General features: G+C 38.6%; 1 protein-coding gene across 1 annotated transcript in view; it reads left to right on the forward strand.

Moving 5' to 3' along the window:
- The window catches only part of TENM2 (teneurin transmembrane protein 2), a 1,855,021-nt gene that overhangs the window by 1,773,464 nt on the left and 64,507 nt on the right, over nucleotides 1-17,050 (forward strand). The window lies entirely within an intron of this gene.

Raw genomic sequence — 17,050 nt, forward strand, 5'->3', positions numbered from 1 at the left:
TGCCAAGACAACGTGAGATTCAGGATTGTTCTCCAAACAATTTTTGGAGTACTGTGAGATACGCCTCACAGTGAGTCCAAATCCACGGCCGTATTGTTTTAATTATCTTCAAGTGGTAAATTTAACAAGGAAAAGGAGCAGGTCAATTCAGATTTTCGTGGCAATCGGGGACCCTAATGGGACAGTCCTATTACAAGTGAATTGTTATTTTTTTACTTAAAAGTATGGTGAGATTCTTGCATCCCTCAAGCTGTTTTTCTTTTTCATTCCCCTCTGATTTTTCCCTGGGTCTACAAACCATTTCTGATACACACATGAGTTGGAAACTAAAAGTATACTCTTATTGGAGAGAAGAAAAAAATAAGAAAAAGAAAAATAGATACATATTTTTGAGGCATATCCTTTGATGTTGTGGTGCTGCATGCTTCCACCACACTATGCTAATATGATTTAAATCAAAGCTTTTATGACTGAACACTTTGTCACCAGCATAGATGCAGAGTGTTTTTTCACAATTGCTTTCTGACTTCCATCGTATCAACATATCTCTGCTAGACTAATCCAGGCATTTTGTTTTTATATTAAGTACTTCCCAGATCTTTACAAAATGCCTAGTACTTAAAATTTTTTGCCATTAAATTGTGTAATAATTGCTTATTTTAAGAGTTGCTGCTTTGGGCAAAATTTGTTTTGCTTTATAGTCTTTTATTAATAAGCCTATGTTTAGAGATGATTAGTGTATTTGAAAGTCTTCGTTACTGTGCACACAAAAAGATGCCTCGCGCTGATATCTTAAAAGAATTCTGAAAACGACAAGCCAAACTAGTGAACTCTGGAGTGAGATTTTAGTCTAATTTTCAGAGCTGTGAAATATTTTCCCTATTATTGATGTATATAATCAATTCTTCCTTTCAGAGAAAGGGTGCTACTGCTGAAGTGGTTAAAATAGCATAAGCTTTTTTTGTTTGGTATGTATGAGAAAGATTTCCTTGAAACTTAACGCGGGTCTGCCTGCGGCAAAGATGTGACTAGGGCAAAAAATTTAAGTTTGCCCCCATAGTTATCGTACATTAAAATTTATGCGGTCAGAAGTTGCCTGCTGTATGTAGACAGATATATATCGCTGTGACGGGTCTGTATTAGTGAGAATTATCATACGCTTATATTGTCAGGCCTAATCGTGAGGCCGTGCGCAAAGCGTGATGCCAGAAATGGAATTCAGTTCAGAGGGACAGCTCAGCTTCAGCCCAGCGGCGCGGGTTTCGTGGGGCTGAAACAGGGAGAGCGTTCGGAGGATAAGGGTGGTAAAACTAATTTTTGTCAGTATTTGTACAAAAAATGCTAGAAGTTACAATTGGAAAATCTGTCTTTAGGGTGAATTGATGCTTTGGAACAAGGATGAGTTGCTCAGGATGTTCTAAGTGTTAGTGTGAAGAGCTAAAGTGTACTTCTATTTTATGGAATCTCATTTTAATTTAGAGTACTCCCTTTATGGTTTAGCTGCCAACTGCAAGGCAGACAGACTATTTAATGGCAGAATTACTCACTGAGGATTGTCCACCTAAAAAGATAATACTCAGTAATGCAAATTTGATGTATTTAAACCTTGATTTTTAATTTAAAAAAAATTGGTTTATTTTATTTTTTTTAATCCAAAGGCGCTGGTTTAGTCCTGTTTGGAAGGTACCTGGCAAACTATATACTCTGTTTGTCCTAAGGCAAAGCCAGGCCGGACCAGAGTAAAATAGCATGTGAGCCGAGTTTGAATTTCTCCCTTCCTTGTATGTGGTTTGAATTTTTGAATACCCATCTTAGGTCTCCGGGAGCAAAGAATAGCCAGGCTTACCGCACAAGTCCCATATGGACTTCAAGCAGCAAAACGCGAATCCTCTAAGAGAGTTTCTTTACTCTGAATTTCCATTTACTGCTACACCCAGCCTGAAATCTCTTGAAGTCAATAGAAAAACTTGCTTTTGATTCCAGTGACTTTAGGCCAAGCCCACTTAGAACAAATCGATCTAATTTGTGAGGAAAAAAAATGGGTTTCTATATACAAGCCAAAATACATTTTCTTTTGTTTGTGATTCTTTGCCAATTTCATGAGCTATATTCATATGGCGGTGGAAAAGAAATCATTATAGCAACTGCAGGTATCCAGGTTCATTCAGGATCTTTTATTATATTTAATATCAAATTACGCCTTTATAGATGATTGACAGAATGCATGCTCTTTGGCATTTCGATGTTGAGTGTCTAAGATCAAAAAATTTAACAAAAAGGCAGTTTCTGTCTGCGTTACCTGCATTTTAAGAAACTGGCTCTGGAAAGTCTCCCGGACTGCCGCTATTAGCTCAGGGTTAAAAAGCTGTTGGTGCAAAGCAGCTTTTACTTCTGTGCGGCAACAGAGTTACGTATAAAAGTCAGTCAGTGAAAATTCCAAATTACACAGATTTTGATAAAACTGTATGCAAATAATACAAAAACGAAAGGAGCGGTGTCTGGTCTTGCTGAAATGCTGTACGTAGCGGAGCAGAACTCTGCACCAGGCACCACTTTTCACTTTGCCTACTTAAGGTAAGAAGAAAAATTGCTTGCTGGAGTGATGATAAAGAAAATGAATCTTTTCCCAGAGCAAAAATAGACCTGTCAGGATATGTTTATTAAGTGATTACTATTCATTGATTGCAATTATGGAGGAAGTTATAACTAAATAATAGAGGGTAATCTCAATGAGGGAAAAAAATATTGGAAAACTAATAACAAAGCAAAAGACCAAGATACAGCAGTTGCTAAATCTTGAACCAATTTCATGCCAGCATTTTAAGATGGAGGATTTAGCTTTCCCTTGAATCATCTGAGTGTTGTTAAAGCATGCTGTTATAAAACAGATCTGTTACTTCCACTGAAAATGATACTCGGGTGTTTAAAACTGTTGGTTTTAAACTGTCGTGGAAGGTGTTCCCGTATAAACTGTCAGGACTGTGTACTAAGGACAGTGTGATATGTAGGGAGATCTTAAAAGCAGTCAAAAATACCATTTAAAAAGCATAATTCCATCTGTAATGCATGCCCCTGCAGCATGAAATATGACTGTTATTAAGTCATTGGTAAAAATCTCACTGCGAGAACAGTGAAACCAGGATTTAATCCTAAATATTTATGCGTAAAATTTACAAGTCTGCAAACCTGCTGTATCGTGTAAGGTAAGCTCTCACCAAAAGATGATCTCTGAGGTTCTTCTGGCATCCTGTCACGTTTCCAAAGCCTTGCTCTTGTCTGCTCCATCCTACATTAGATGTAGGTTGAGCACTCCTGCTTTCAGACAGAAGGTGGCAAAGGATTGTAGTAAAGAATATTTGATAATACGGATACTCTACTTACGATCAAGATAATTCTTATCTTCTCTGTTCCTTTTTTGTTTTTAATTTTCAATGCAAATGAGCTGTACCTCCTTTGAGAGCCGCAGAAGCTGAAGCTCCAACTATCTCCCTGCTAGGCAGAAGACAAACAGGGGTGATGTGTGCGTCTGCTGGCTCCGCTTCCTGGCCTTGCTGCCGCCTTTCAGAATCGAACTCCAGAGGTGGGGATCCGGCACTGCCTTTCCCCCACCGAGTCCTTGGCCTCTGTACTGAAAATGTCAAGTGGTAGGGCATGCTCCGTAGTAAATAAGGGATTTGGAAATCTGTATTAGCCCGGTAACTCATCCGCTAGGTTTTCAGGGCCTTAAATAGAGAAGAAAGATTTGAAAGAACCTCGTCCTGTCACCTACGTGGTGGGAAATAACCTACAATTTTCAGATATGTAAAAATGTGCAGGAAAAAGAGGCGTCTCTGTGGCCGGGGTGATTAAGATACGGAGTTTAAGTTACAGTATGGGAGATTTGGGTTAGGTGTCAGGGGAAACCTTGTAACCGTAAATGAAAAACTGAAGTGTTTTTTCTAAGAAAGTTGTGGAATCCTCATCAATGGAGCTTTTGGCAACAATTTAGACAAACATGTCAGGAATAGCAGAGAGGTAATTCCTTCTGCCATGGGGCAGAAAGCTGTCTAGAAAATCATTGAACTGTAGGAGCTCTATTCCAGTCTGATTTTAAGTGAGCTTAACAGGAAGCATTCCTTCTAAGTACCTTATTTTATAATGGCCTATGTTAAGATTTGTACTGTCATCCCCTTCAAGAATCTAATGCCGCTCTTAGAAGTAGAATTGATCATTTATCCAACCAAGGAGACCAATTTGTGTGTTCTGTATTTGCAGAACAATGGGTCGTCAATGTATTTATTGGGCCACTCTGAAACATCCAAACAAAGAGCAAATATTACACCCAGTAGGTAAATACTTCAAATCCTCTCCCTTTGAAGTACGGAGACTCGCCCAACTGAACGCTAGGTGGATAGTATTCCACCTCTGTATTTCCAAAAAAAAAAGTGTTTACTAAATAGCCCCCGCCCCAGCCCAGTGTTTTGGGAAGACCATGCCCTTTCCAGCTTTTAGGCATGTCTTTATTTTTTGTAGACTGGAAGGAAATACCACATATAAAGGGTAAAGATTTAGATTTTTACCTTATCATGAAGTCAATAATCGATAGAAACATTAATAATGCAGCATTGTGTTATCTTTGGATACAGCAGGATATTTTTGTCCCGTGATAATGCTCTTCATGTCAAAGATTTTTTTCTTCTACTACTGATTTTTCTTGTTGTAATTACAACAGTAATGATTCAAAGATGAGGCAATTTTCAGGAGAGATGGAAAGTGTGTGGGAGGAGACAGTGGAAAGCCATCGTATGTGACAAAGAGCAATTTAGAAGGAGCTGGATGTATTAGACTTCTCTGATGCACTTCTAGCTTAAAATTAATCTGTAACAGTTTATAACCTATCAAGGCATAAAAACCCCTCTAATGATGATGACAGAAATTTAGATTGCATGCTCTGTAGAGGGAGGAACGCATTTTTTCATTTTATTTGAAAAATGCATAGAATATTTGGGTCATGACCACTTTTCTTTACTGATGATACAGAAATATGTTGGTAATATATATGACGATGGGACCAGAAATGTTAGAGACGTTGGCTGTTTCTGTATCTGCAGATTGAGGTTCATCACCTGGATAATACAGTTGTCCTATTGTTTTTACATCTGGTGGCAGGTTTCTTGATAAGCGCATCTGTGATGCAGGCCTTCAGGTACGCGGTGTCAAGCTTTCATTTGGAGTGTGATAGGGTGGTGTCCCCCCCCGCGCCCGCCCTGCGCGTCTCTTCATCAAAACAGAAGCTACCTCATGAATTCATCTGAGACGTTCTCAATGATTTCTCTCATTCTCTGCACATAATTTACATTTTAATTTCCGCCGTGCGAGCATAGAGAGACTCATAAGGTAGAAGTTTTCCTTGTGAAGGGACGTTTTGGTCACATATGTTGTATTATATCATGCCACATTTTATAACCAAAACCAAGGAAATGCGCTAGTCAATTAGACCAGTGGCCATCTAGTCCAGCATCACTGTGCTTTAGCAAAGATGCGAGTTCCCTGTAAATAAGGAATTAGAAATTTCTTCCTGGAAAGGTGATACTTTTTATCTTTTCCAACTACATTTGCTATTGCGCTGCTTTGTGGTTTTGTAAATGTGTCATCGTTTATTTCACATCCAAAACTTCTGAAGAAAGTCTCTCATCTATATATTTTTGTTTCCGATTTGTACCTTGGTAAATTCCTATCCCGGTAACTAAAATCTATTTTGATACTTTTGTGTATCAGGGATGAATAAACTTTCTAAACAATTTCTGTAGCACTAAGGAACCCAGAACTACCGTATGCATCCTTTTACATTATCAGAGCTGAGCAAGATAGCGGATAATATATATATTTGGAAGGAAATATTCTATGTATAGATTTGTATACAGTGAGAGTGGTTTGACTTTCAGAGAGTTTAGAAACAGAATTCCTTTTCATTTGCAGCTGGGGATCTTTTTTGGCTAAAAGGCAAGCTTATTCATGAGGAAGAACTTTCCTGTTTGCATTCTTTGCTGAGGGCTTCCTGTAAATGATTGAAATATGTCACAGTGCAGTGTCAGAACACTCGAGTGGCTTTTTTCTTTCTCTATATATAGGATATTTGCAGAACATGACCTTACTTCTTCCCTTTCTAGCCCCAAAAATTTAATGAGTGTGTTTTCAGCAAAGCTTCCTGCATTTTGTCTGGTACTTCAAAGATGCACCCAGCAGAAACTGGTGAATAGTTTTCCAAACTGAAATCACATTTCTTTTTTTTCCTTTTGGAGGGGCTTCTACATGAGTTATATTGATTTTCTGGCCAATTCTTGAACTCTTAAAAGACCACAGAAAGAGGGGGAGGGCGATCAATCAGGCAGCTGATCTAACTTTTGAAAGGGCAAAACTGATTTTGCTGTTCATAGGAGTATTCACAGCGCCAGGCAATCTCCTCTTCTTCCCCAGATAATGTTTTCTGGGTTAGTTTGTACCCTGTGGTGTCAAGCACAGCTTCAGAAAGTGAGTGAATTACATGGTGTTGCTGGATACAAAACAACAAAGATAAGGGAATGCTCGTGAGAAGTCAGCGACATAGGATGTATAGGTAGAATCGTGGTACCACATCTTGAGAACTATATATGTAAATACATATATGTAATATTTATACTTACTAAGAAACAAATACAAAAGAGAACAGTATCTGCCCATCCTTTTGAGGCCTCCTTGTTAAAAGATCTCTTCCTTAATCGCTTGCATTCTTGCTTACACATTCTCAAAGTGTAATTCTTGTATCTTCAGTATCAGTTTCACATAGTCTTTCATGCTTGAAGATGCAAATGGAGGCAAATGCGTTTTGCCTGACTGCTGCAAACTCTGTGGAATAACAATTCAGACACGAGGCCTTACCTTTGCAGCTTCTTGACAATTTTGTCTCCGATTCCTACATAGTATCAAATTAACAGTAGGACGCATTCGAAGTTAGAAGCTTGTGTTCCTAAGATATTTGATGCTTTTGAAATTCTCTACTTAGTGTTTTCTTAGTTTAATGTTGTATTAAAACGTTAGTGTCAAAAAGAAAAAGGGAAAAAATGGTCTCCGTAGCATCTCTGAAGTGTCAGTTCAGGATTTTGCTGTGTGATCTATTTAGGGCTTTGGGGAAAAAATGAAACTATTGAAAGTTTTCTCTTTAAACTGTCAGTTATCTCTTGTGCAGTAACTACTCACTGAGGATGAAATACACACTGATGTTGAATATTGATACGTCCTCCTTTCACTAAAAGCCCTTACAAATACAATTTTTTAAAAGATCTTAAGGATTGAATGTGGGGACTTGTTCAGGGTACCGGCTATGAGGTAACTTCAGCCATTCTTATTGAACAAAGTTTTTACAAAATTTATGTTATTCAGCTCTATTCTTTTGTTCTTTCTTTCCATTCCTATTCTGACCTGCTTATGAAATGCTTATTAGGATAACCTGATTTCTGGAGATTATTCCTGTAGGTAGCCTCAGTCTATTTCATTTTAAATGTGGTTTTTCTATACATATACGAAGAAGCAAAGTTTTCTGTCCAACAGAAATCATCATATAACATAGTATATCTTGTTTACCCAGAGAAATGACAAACATTGGTTACGTATCTGAAATGTAAGAACTAAATACAAACCTGAGCGTTCTCGAAGGTGTTGAGGTCTGAGGTTTTGGTCCATGTTCATCTCTGTATGTTGAAAGTGCAGATGGTTGGACTAATATTGGGGTCATTATTGCCTGATTTATAGTTGCCAAGAAAATTGTAACTAAGTGTTTAGATTTCTGCAATTTCCAGGACGTACTTCTGTAGTGTTTTCAGTGATATGGTATTGATTGTCATATAGCTGTCCATCTCGTTCTGTCAGTTGTACTCGAAACACGTCCATGCTGGGAGAGAGAGAGACAAAGCAACACTGGTGTCCCATTAATCTAGCGGCAGTTCACAGTTATAGTACTAAAAGCCAAAGGAAAAGTGGGACATGAGAAATTAAGGTTACTGTATTTATCCTCATTCTCTCTTCATTCAATAACAGGTTAAGAGCAGAAAGGATTGATGGTCCAGCTGTCTCCTTGGAGATTTTCAAATCTGAGCGCTCACCCTTTAGCAGTGGGTGCTACACACTTGACTTAAACATTTCACTCTAAGTAAATACTTCTCTCAAACAGTTAAACAGTTTTCATGGAATAGTAGTAACTTTTGTTTTCACAAAGACTTCAGCGTGACGTGGATCATAACATTATCCCTAATGACAATTTAGGCAGAAGAGGTATGTTTGTCTGCTTGTCCATGTGATGCTTTTCTGGCTCTCGGTCTACTGAACTTAGAAGATACTTTTACTCCTGCCTTACTGTAATCTGCCGGTTCTACGGCCCATGACCAGCGTCTAACATCTGGGAATCGTTGCCTTTTCTTGTGCTGTCTCATTGGTTCTTGGGAGCCGTGCAGTGAGTCGCAGATGCTCAAGTGTAAAACACTTTCTGCATCCTCTCAAACACAGCTTACATGATGGCACTGAATTCCTATTCAGCTCATTTCTGTTTTCTCTGCGGTACAACGCCTTTTAAAAGGCTGTGGGTTTCCTCCATTCTGTAAATAGGGAGACGTAATTTTCACGAACTGCCAGTCAATGTCAGGGTTTATTGCTTTTTCCTGATCCCATTGTATTTTTAGTTCCTGTTCACAGTTTATAACAGTCCAGCGCAGAGCAGGTTGATCAACTCGGCATCAATAGACAGGGGCCTGCTTTTAAAATGCTGTAAAATAAGATACCATACAGAATAGCTGCAAGGAAAGGTTTAAGTGTTTCTTCTTCAATGTTGTGGAGTGATTAGGGTAGACTGAACTACACGAGCTAGCAGGTAATCTTTCCTATAATTAAAAAGTATATACACTTCCAACATTTTAGTATATTTTTACAGAAACCCATAGAAAGTAAAGATGAATCTCTTCTGTATTCATTCCAGTTAATCATAAAATTGCAGATGAGATTTTTTTTTTTTTTAGGTAGATGTTGAAAGAGTAAAGTTATTCATGAGTGTGACAAATGAGTAAGATTCATAATGTATCTAGACCACATATGTTTTAATTTGCCTTCAAATAGTTTTTCAGAGCATTGAACAACTGAGCTAAAGAACCACAGTGCATCAAGGTGCAGTCCCTGTTCTGAAGAGAAATAGTAATGATAGTAGCTTTACTACCTAAGAAATAAATATAATGGTGTAATCATGATTACAAAACATTGTTTTTAATTAAAAACTAAATCAGTTGGTAGTGAAAAAATATTACTAGGTTGTGGTTTTAGGCTAGAAATGATACTAATAGGACAGTTACCCAAAAGAACAAAATAACAGGAAAAAAAAAGAAGATCAGTTTAGGAATAACGTTTACCTAGCACATGGTGATTTATTGATCTTAAAAGTAGTACTGCTTCAAAGACTTGTATTTTCCAATTGTTAGGAATCAAAAGGCATTGCTGAGCTTCTTGTGGGATGCGTTGCTCAAGAGTAGCTCCGAAGCTGTTTTTGTAAATTCAGCATGCACAAACACAGGCCCCCGAATGTCCCAGGAGATGCTGATTCTCCTAAAACCAGAGACACATTAGTACAGATGAAAGAACTGACTTTTTGTTTTAGCCACTGGGAATACCCAGGAGTAGAATTCAGGTTCCTAATGTAGTATGCTGCCATCAACTTTTCAGCACATTTTGAATATAAACTGATCTGACTTCTTTGCTTTCCTTTTAATAAAGCAAGGCAAAATGTGTATATGCTGGGTTATAGATCACTTCTCTCTGAAATTAATCGAGGAATTAGCATTATAGCATACAGTTTCACAATGCAAGATAGTGTGCCCAGAATTAAGCAGTTACAGAAAAGGCAGTTGGGTGTCTCTCTCCCTCTTCCCTATTTTCTTGTATTTTTAAATTGCAGAGTCACTTGCATTTGAACAAGAGAAGTATTACTGAAAGAAGGAAGCCGTGGATCGTTACTTACTGCTGAAAAGTGAAAGCACGATATGAATTTGTTAAAATGTTAACAGATTCTGATTAATTCGACTCCTTACATTATTATTATTTTTCAGAGTAATTTGATAACAGTACAGGAAAAATAATGGCAATGTGCCTTTTCTTGTTTCAAAAAAAAAAAAAAAACAAACTGAAAAGATGTTTTAGATTTAAGACAGAAAATCGCTGCATAGGAGTTAGGAATATGAAATGAAGGTTGACATTGCTCACCATGCAGCATTGTTAATAGATAGTTGAATTTGGGGGAGAAAGCGTATAGTGACATAGATTTTTATATCCAATGCATCTTTTTGTTGGCTTCTTTGCAAACTAAGGCTAAAATTGCTTTTTGTTACTGCCTCCCTTGGATCGTTATTAATTGATTCTTTATCATGAAGCCGATCCATATATATCTTCATTGTGTCCTGTGAATGCTTGAAACTTTTTTTTTTTTCCAAAATAAGTCAGAAATATTGATTTAGAGTGGAGAAAGCCTTCAGTATTAAGAGAACAGGTTATTAGAGTCAAGGTCACATTGTTTGTGAGAGCTGAGAGGGCAACAGTCGCTTGAAGGAAATACTTGGTGAGTGTTGCAGTATAGAAAATGTAAAACTTGTGTACACAGGTCTGCACTCGTTGCTCCTGCGTTATCCCTCTACAGAGATGTTTACGAACCAGAAGCCTAAACAATGTATATACTGCGTTACTCTTGCACCAGGAGCTGGAAGGCTGAGGGGGACATGAATTAATCTATACTGATGCCCAGGCATTCGCTTGCGGTTGCAGCTTTCCTTAATTCAAATCCAGAGGGGCCTGCAGAGGTTATCAGTTTTAGGATTTTTTCATTGCAGTCTTTTGTTATATATTCTCTAACAGTTTTGATTGCTCATATGCTGAAGAAAAAGGAGAATCAAAATTGGTCTCTCACCCCCCCCCTTAATTTCAAAGAGAAGTTCATATCCTTTATCAAAAGACTTAATTACATATGAGATATCAGTCAAATACCAAATTTTGTGGATACACTGAAGTGTCTCCTGAAATTGTTAATATTTTCATACCACATGAAATTTTGTTAAAATTAAATGAAGGCAGTGCTTATTAAAACCCGGTGATTTCTCCATTCCGTTTAATCTTTCAATCTTCCATGCACAGAGAATGCGATAAGTAAAGTCTGTCGTCTTTCACCAGGATTTGTATTGCTAGTTACCATGAAATTCCTAAAATCCTTATTACCTAATTTGAAAGCGTTACTGCGTGGAATGTTTTAAGTATGAGATGCTTTGTAAAGGGAAATATCCATTCAGCAGAATTGAGGTAATTTAACATATTTGCCTTCCATTTAAAACTGCATCTGTTTATTCGACCTTTATGGTTACAGTTTCCCCTGCTATACTAAGGATTTTTGTCAGCATTTCTGAGATAAAACACCGTATTTTTAAAAATTTCTAGCAAGGTCTGTATAATCTGTCTGATTTCTTAAGGTGAATGTTTCTATTGATGTTAAATGGGAGCTTTCTTAAAAGTTATTTGCAGAATATGCCCCTAGATCTTAATTATTTATTTTCTGTATTTTATTGCTTGAGATAAAATCTGAGGAGAGATGTCATTCAAACGTGAACAAATGACAGTGAAGGGGAAAGGAAGATGCCTGTTCTTTTCAACGCTGCTGCTATTTTTTTTTTTGTCCTGTGGCTAAAAATTACAGGTTTATTAAAGATGTTTCACAGGGCTGCGGCTACTGATCCTTACCTGAAGTAGGTAGCTTTGTTCCAGCTTAGGAAATAATTAAAATTAGTAAGTTGCTTCATTCAGAATGAGAAGCGGGTATGCATGCTGGAAAATGCAGGTAAATGTCTCCAGTTTACTGGTTTGCACTCTGAGGAGGACGGCGACGTCATTAAACTGCAGGATAGTTTTTCCAGTAAGTGATACCCAGTTAAGAAGGATTTTTGCAGACACTTCCTAACCGCTTACAGAAGTTATTACAGTAAATTGGATTTGCACTATGCCTGATTAAATGTATTCCCGCGTACCTATTTACTCTGAAACCTAAAGCCATTCCAGAGTTCGCTTCCCTTGATTAAGAGCCGTGGAGATCTCGTAAACTCAATAGAGTCAAACTGCATCAGTCCTCAGGTGAGAGACCTCCAACTGACATTTTGGTGTTGCAAGGTGTTCTTTTGTTCGCCGGTCATGGAATAGAGAGTGGAGCATTATGGAAGTCCTCTGCAGGTTATGGTAGGGCAGCACTTCGCACTTTCTGCTCCGAACTGAGGAAATATTGCTGCACGGTGGGAAATATACTGCTTGGTTTCACAGCTTTGAACAAATTTTTACTGGCTAAGGGAAAGCCTAATTAATACGTGTTTTTAACGTTCCTTGGAATGTGGTAACAGTTCAACTGTGGATACGAGATGAAAAATTATACTATATCCAATTGAAATCATGGGAAACGGAGAGAGTACGGTAACCAAAGCTATAATTTTATTTGAACACTGAGGGTTAATAATGCTAATTAATGACCTGGATGGAAGACAGAAAAGTGACATTTCCTTGACTTCTATTTGATATGTTTAGAGATACTATCAGCTACGCATGCTGTATTTTCAGTCTCGCAAAGAGTAAATTGCACAAAACTGTAGCAAATTGTCCTGTAGATGTCCCGTGCACAGCTTTTCTTTGGTATTGTTGTTTTGGGGTGGGGCTCTTTTGTTATTGGAAAAGCACTGACCTTCTGACTGGTCTTTGTTTTTAATAATGTTAAGCCTGCTTTTCTGTTTTTTTTGTTTTTTTTTTTAACTGAAGCCAATATCACCACAACACATAGTTGTGCCCCTTGTCACCTGACATGAATCAGTGACTGTAGTGGATTAATCCAATGTATTGATCATACAATCGTATTGAAGCCAAGGTGGAGCCATCTCTAGATTTCTTGGCTGCGTCTCCAACTCGCTTAAATGTTGTGTTTCTCCTCCTGAGAGAAGCGCTCCTAGCAAGGAGTCCCGTTAAAACTAATAACATCCTGCCTGTCCCAGCGGGGCTTAAAACTCCGTCAAACATAGATGCAAGGCAGCCAAGTTAAAAGCCCTGGTTGGTTCTTCTGATGGCTTAGCTGAGACATGGAAAAGAAATATTCTGTCTATAAACAGAAAGGCTTAAGTATTTGTTCCAGAGGGTTACGGTCGTTTCTAGCGAGGCCAGGGGAGGAGCAGAGCTGTCCCTTGACACGTAGTAAATATTTTTAATATAAAGCAAGCGGAGCTTAAGGAGTCTTTTCCCTTTCAAATTTCTTCCAAGTGCAGATTAAATACCCTTGGCTTTTTGGGGGGTGAAATTGTGAAGATGATCTCCGTAGTAGATCAAAATCAGTTTCCCACGTTTATTTAGTATTTAAATATCAAGGCAACTGGCTGCGTTTGCAGGATTATGAGGTTTTTCCCTTCACTACTCAGGCAGATAAAGAAGGAACAAAAGGAGAGCTATCCTACGCTTTGTGCGTGCAGGATTAAAAACAGTTTGTTTGTGAAAACAACTTTTTATTTCTGTAGCTTTTATTACTTATTTGTGCAGTTGGTAGATATAAAAATTGGAAAATTGTGTGATATTCCTGAGGGTTATGTGTACTGAAAAGGGTTGCAGAGTGGATGCATAGCGCTTTAGAATTAAAGGCATGTTTATAAAATATATTTTATGTAGTGAAATATTCATCTTCTGTCCTGCATCCGCCAAACAACTCAGCGTACAGAAATACTCACAACACACAGAATGTATTGTTTATGTATTTTAATTTGTTTTACATATGTAGCCTATGTGGCAGAGTACTGCTCTTATATTGTAGGCATTATTTCATCCTTTTTATTTGTATGTATTTAAACTCCGTGAATTCTAGCTCTAACAAACATGTGAGATATATTTATTTTAATATTCACATATCCATTATTTTTCATCGCTACTTAATCATATTTTACTGCCATGAAGAGTTAGGATTCCTGCAAGCCAGAAGGGGTATGAGAAGCATTTAGTGTACGTTACTAAGGCTTTTTTTATTCCACGCTATCCCACAATACTTCTGAAAAAATTTATTTTTTTCTTCAACGCTTTCTTCTGATTTTCCTTTGGGACAGCTGAAGGGTTTGGACTCCAATAAAAAGCAGCCTTTTACTGGAATCCATATAATTAATACTTTAAGAAGATCAGCTGCAAAATATAATACATCTGCCTAGAAAACACTTTTCATCCTGAAGGGGTTCCAAAGTTCTGTACCAAATTAAGGGATATTTGCTCTTAGAGCATACTAATCCGTTACGCAGTAATGGAGGAAAGTGCATGCTTATGTTAAGGCTCATATTTATTCTTCTGATAGAGACAACCCGCACACTTAGAGAGGATCTGCATTTGCATGGCTGAAAGTTAATTGCCAAATTATAAATTCTATGCAGACATCAATATCTGACGAGTAGCAAGTAATTATTTTGTAATAATGCCTGAGAAAACTGGGATTCCCTGCCCTGAGAATTGTGAATTATAAGCTCTTAAACTGAAGGGTTCATAGATAATTCAGGTTGGAAGGGATGTCAGGAGGTCATCTAGTCCAACCTCCTCCTTGAAGACCTTAGTTATGAGGTCAGACGTGGGACTCGGGCCCGTAGTTTTAAGGCAGACTGACTCAAACCCTCGTGCTTGTACATTGGATGGGCTGTTGCTCACCACTTGGCGCCCAGGCTAAGCATCTTTGTAGCATATTGAGCAACATGAGTATAGAATATCTGCTTGTTCTCGCTGTCGTGCCCTATTTGTGCGTGCGTGTGTGTGCACACATCCCATTCCCGCACATCTGTGAATTCAAATAGGATTAGAAATACCAGTGTAAAGTCCTGTTAAGTAGTACTGGGGTAAGGGAAACAGTTCTGTTTGGTCACTGTAAATGCTGCTGAGCTTACTAGAGCATTTTGGTTGACTTAAACTCCTCTGCTTTGTAAAGCTATTTGTATATGAGAGGAGTTATGGTCAAAGAAATGCAGTTGGTATTTGGAGCAAAAGTGGATAATATGTGATTTATTTTTTTAAAATATATATGTAAGACCTTATTTATAGAGTGAAGGAATTCATTCCAGAGTTTTGAACTGGTTTCTTAAAATCTCCACCTCCTACGCGGATTAGATTAGCTTTTGTCAGTTTAGCAGAGCTCCTGGCCCCAGTTTCCATCCCTCTACCTTGGGCAGTCTCTTAAATATCCTGAGCCTCCCAGATAAGAAGTAAGGCCTTGGACTTGATTTTGCCTTTCTTTAGTAAGCCAGTGGGGAGAGAATTAAAATAATATTTGATGTGCCTGTTCTTGTTAAGAAGAAATGCTTCAGTATCCACCTAGCTGAATTTGGCTGATGCGGGTAGATGTTGGGTTGCGGAGCAGCGCGCGGCGCCTCAGAAGGGCCGGCAGCAGGGCTCCTGCGTGCCCTGCCTGCAGGGTTTGTGAAGTGAAGGAACGTACTCTGAAGTTAATGACTGAACTGGGAACTGTCTCTTCCCCGAAAGTCAAAAACTGCATTAGGGCTGGAACGTTAGTTTAGCTTTAGTAGGACTTTATAAAAATGTTTGGAAATGGAAAATTTGATGATACTGGTGATGTTTTGCTCGAAGGCATACATCCAAGGGTTGCTTCTTTGTGGAATGGTCAGGCTCCTGCCAGTCTGATGAAAGGAAATGCCCATTTCTAAGTGATTCATTGCCTCGGCCAGGAGAAGCACTGGTCATCCAGGACCCTTTCAGGAGGGAGGAAGGGCTGTAAAACCAGCAGCAGCAGTTTATAATCCGAGGGGTTTCACCATGCTCGGTAGCCAGTTAACGCATAGAAACCAGAGAGAGCACATGCTTTCCTGAAGAACGACCAATATGCTAACTATTACATGAAGGGCCCGGGTCCAGCAAACTGCCGTGAACCTTGAGGCTGTGCAGTAGCTGATTGAAATCCTTGTAATTCCGTTGAATTTGGCTGAATTTTGCCAATGCGGACACGCTTGTGTCCTGGCCCTCTACTGATACAGCTGCGAAAGATCGAGAGTCAGTCTGGTCAGTGAAGAAGGATGTGATCCCAAGGAAGTCTAGCCACTTCATATTTAACGGTTAATTTTACATTCTTGTCAGTTTTTCTCAGCCAGATAAACTTTTCACTGTTTGCAGCATGCCTTGTGTCTGACAGGGCAGATGCCAAGGCCTTGTGTGTCGCGTCAGCTCTCATGTTCCGCACGGCATACCTGTTGGTGGTTTGCTTGTTCGCCCTGATTCTGTCTCTGTGTTGCTTCTGAAGAAACCGGAGATTGAAAGTTGGCCTTGTTACTGTTTTGTATTAGACCGTTGTTGTTTGCATGTAAGCTAAAAATAATTTTATTCTTACCAAATCTAATTTAGAGAAGTAAATTCAGAGGTAAATGTGTGAGCACAGGAGAGGACAGTGCTTCACACTTAATTACAAGTATCCTGTTTGTAGAATAGTTTTAGGTCTACATAAGTCCTAAGGAATTACTTTTATGTGGTTATATTTAATGTACTTATACATTTAGCTTGGCAGAAAATGTCTGATTTCACTTGGTTTGGCATTTACAGTCCCTGCCTCTGCACTGAAACTTTGTTGGAACAAATACTCTTGCTTAAAAGTATTTCCTGAGCAGTAAAGCTACTGACGGTGATTCTCCTTTAAAACGTAAAGTCGGGGAAATGCTGCGTGGCATTTGTGTCTTGAGAAAAGCAAGCCAGTGACAATGTAGTCTCCTCTGCTGACCCATCGGGGCATTCATAGAGAAAAAGTACATCTGCCTCACTGGAGGGTTTTCAATCAAACGAGAGGTCTGGGAGGACTCTGCGCTACCAGACAAAGCCTTGCTAGCAATAAGCGCTCCTGCCCTTTGCAGCCCTCATCTTGTGCTTTTTATATCAGCAGGGCCTTAGATTGTGAATATTTGAAATCGGGGCCTACCTTTGTGGCATCTTGATGTATACAGGGATTTTAGAAGTTCATCTCTGAGCAGGCGAA

The sequence above is a fragment of the Rissa tridactyla genome, chromosome 11 (assembly GCF_028500815.1).
Source record: "Rissa tridactyla isolate bRisTri1 chromosome 11, bRisTri1.patW.cur.20221130, whole genome shotgun sequence".
Classification (NCBI taxonomy): domain Eukaryota; kingdom Metazoa; phylum Chordata; class Aves; order Charadriiformes; family Laridae; genus Rissa; species Rissa tridactyla.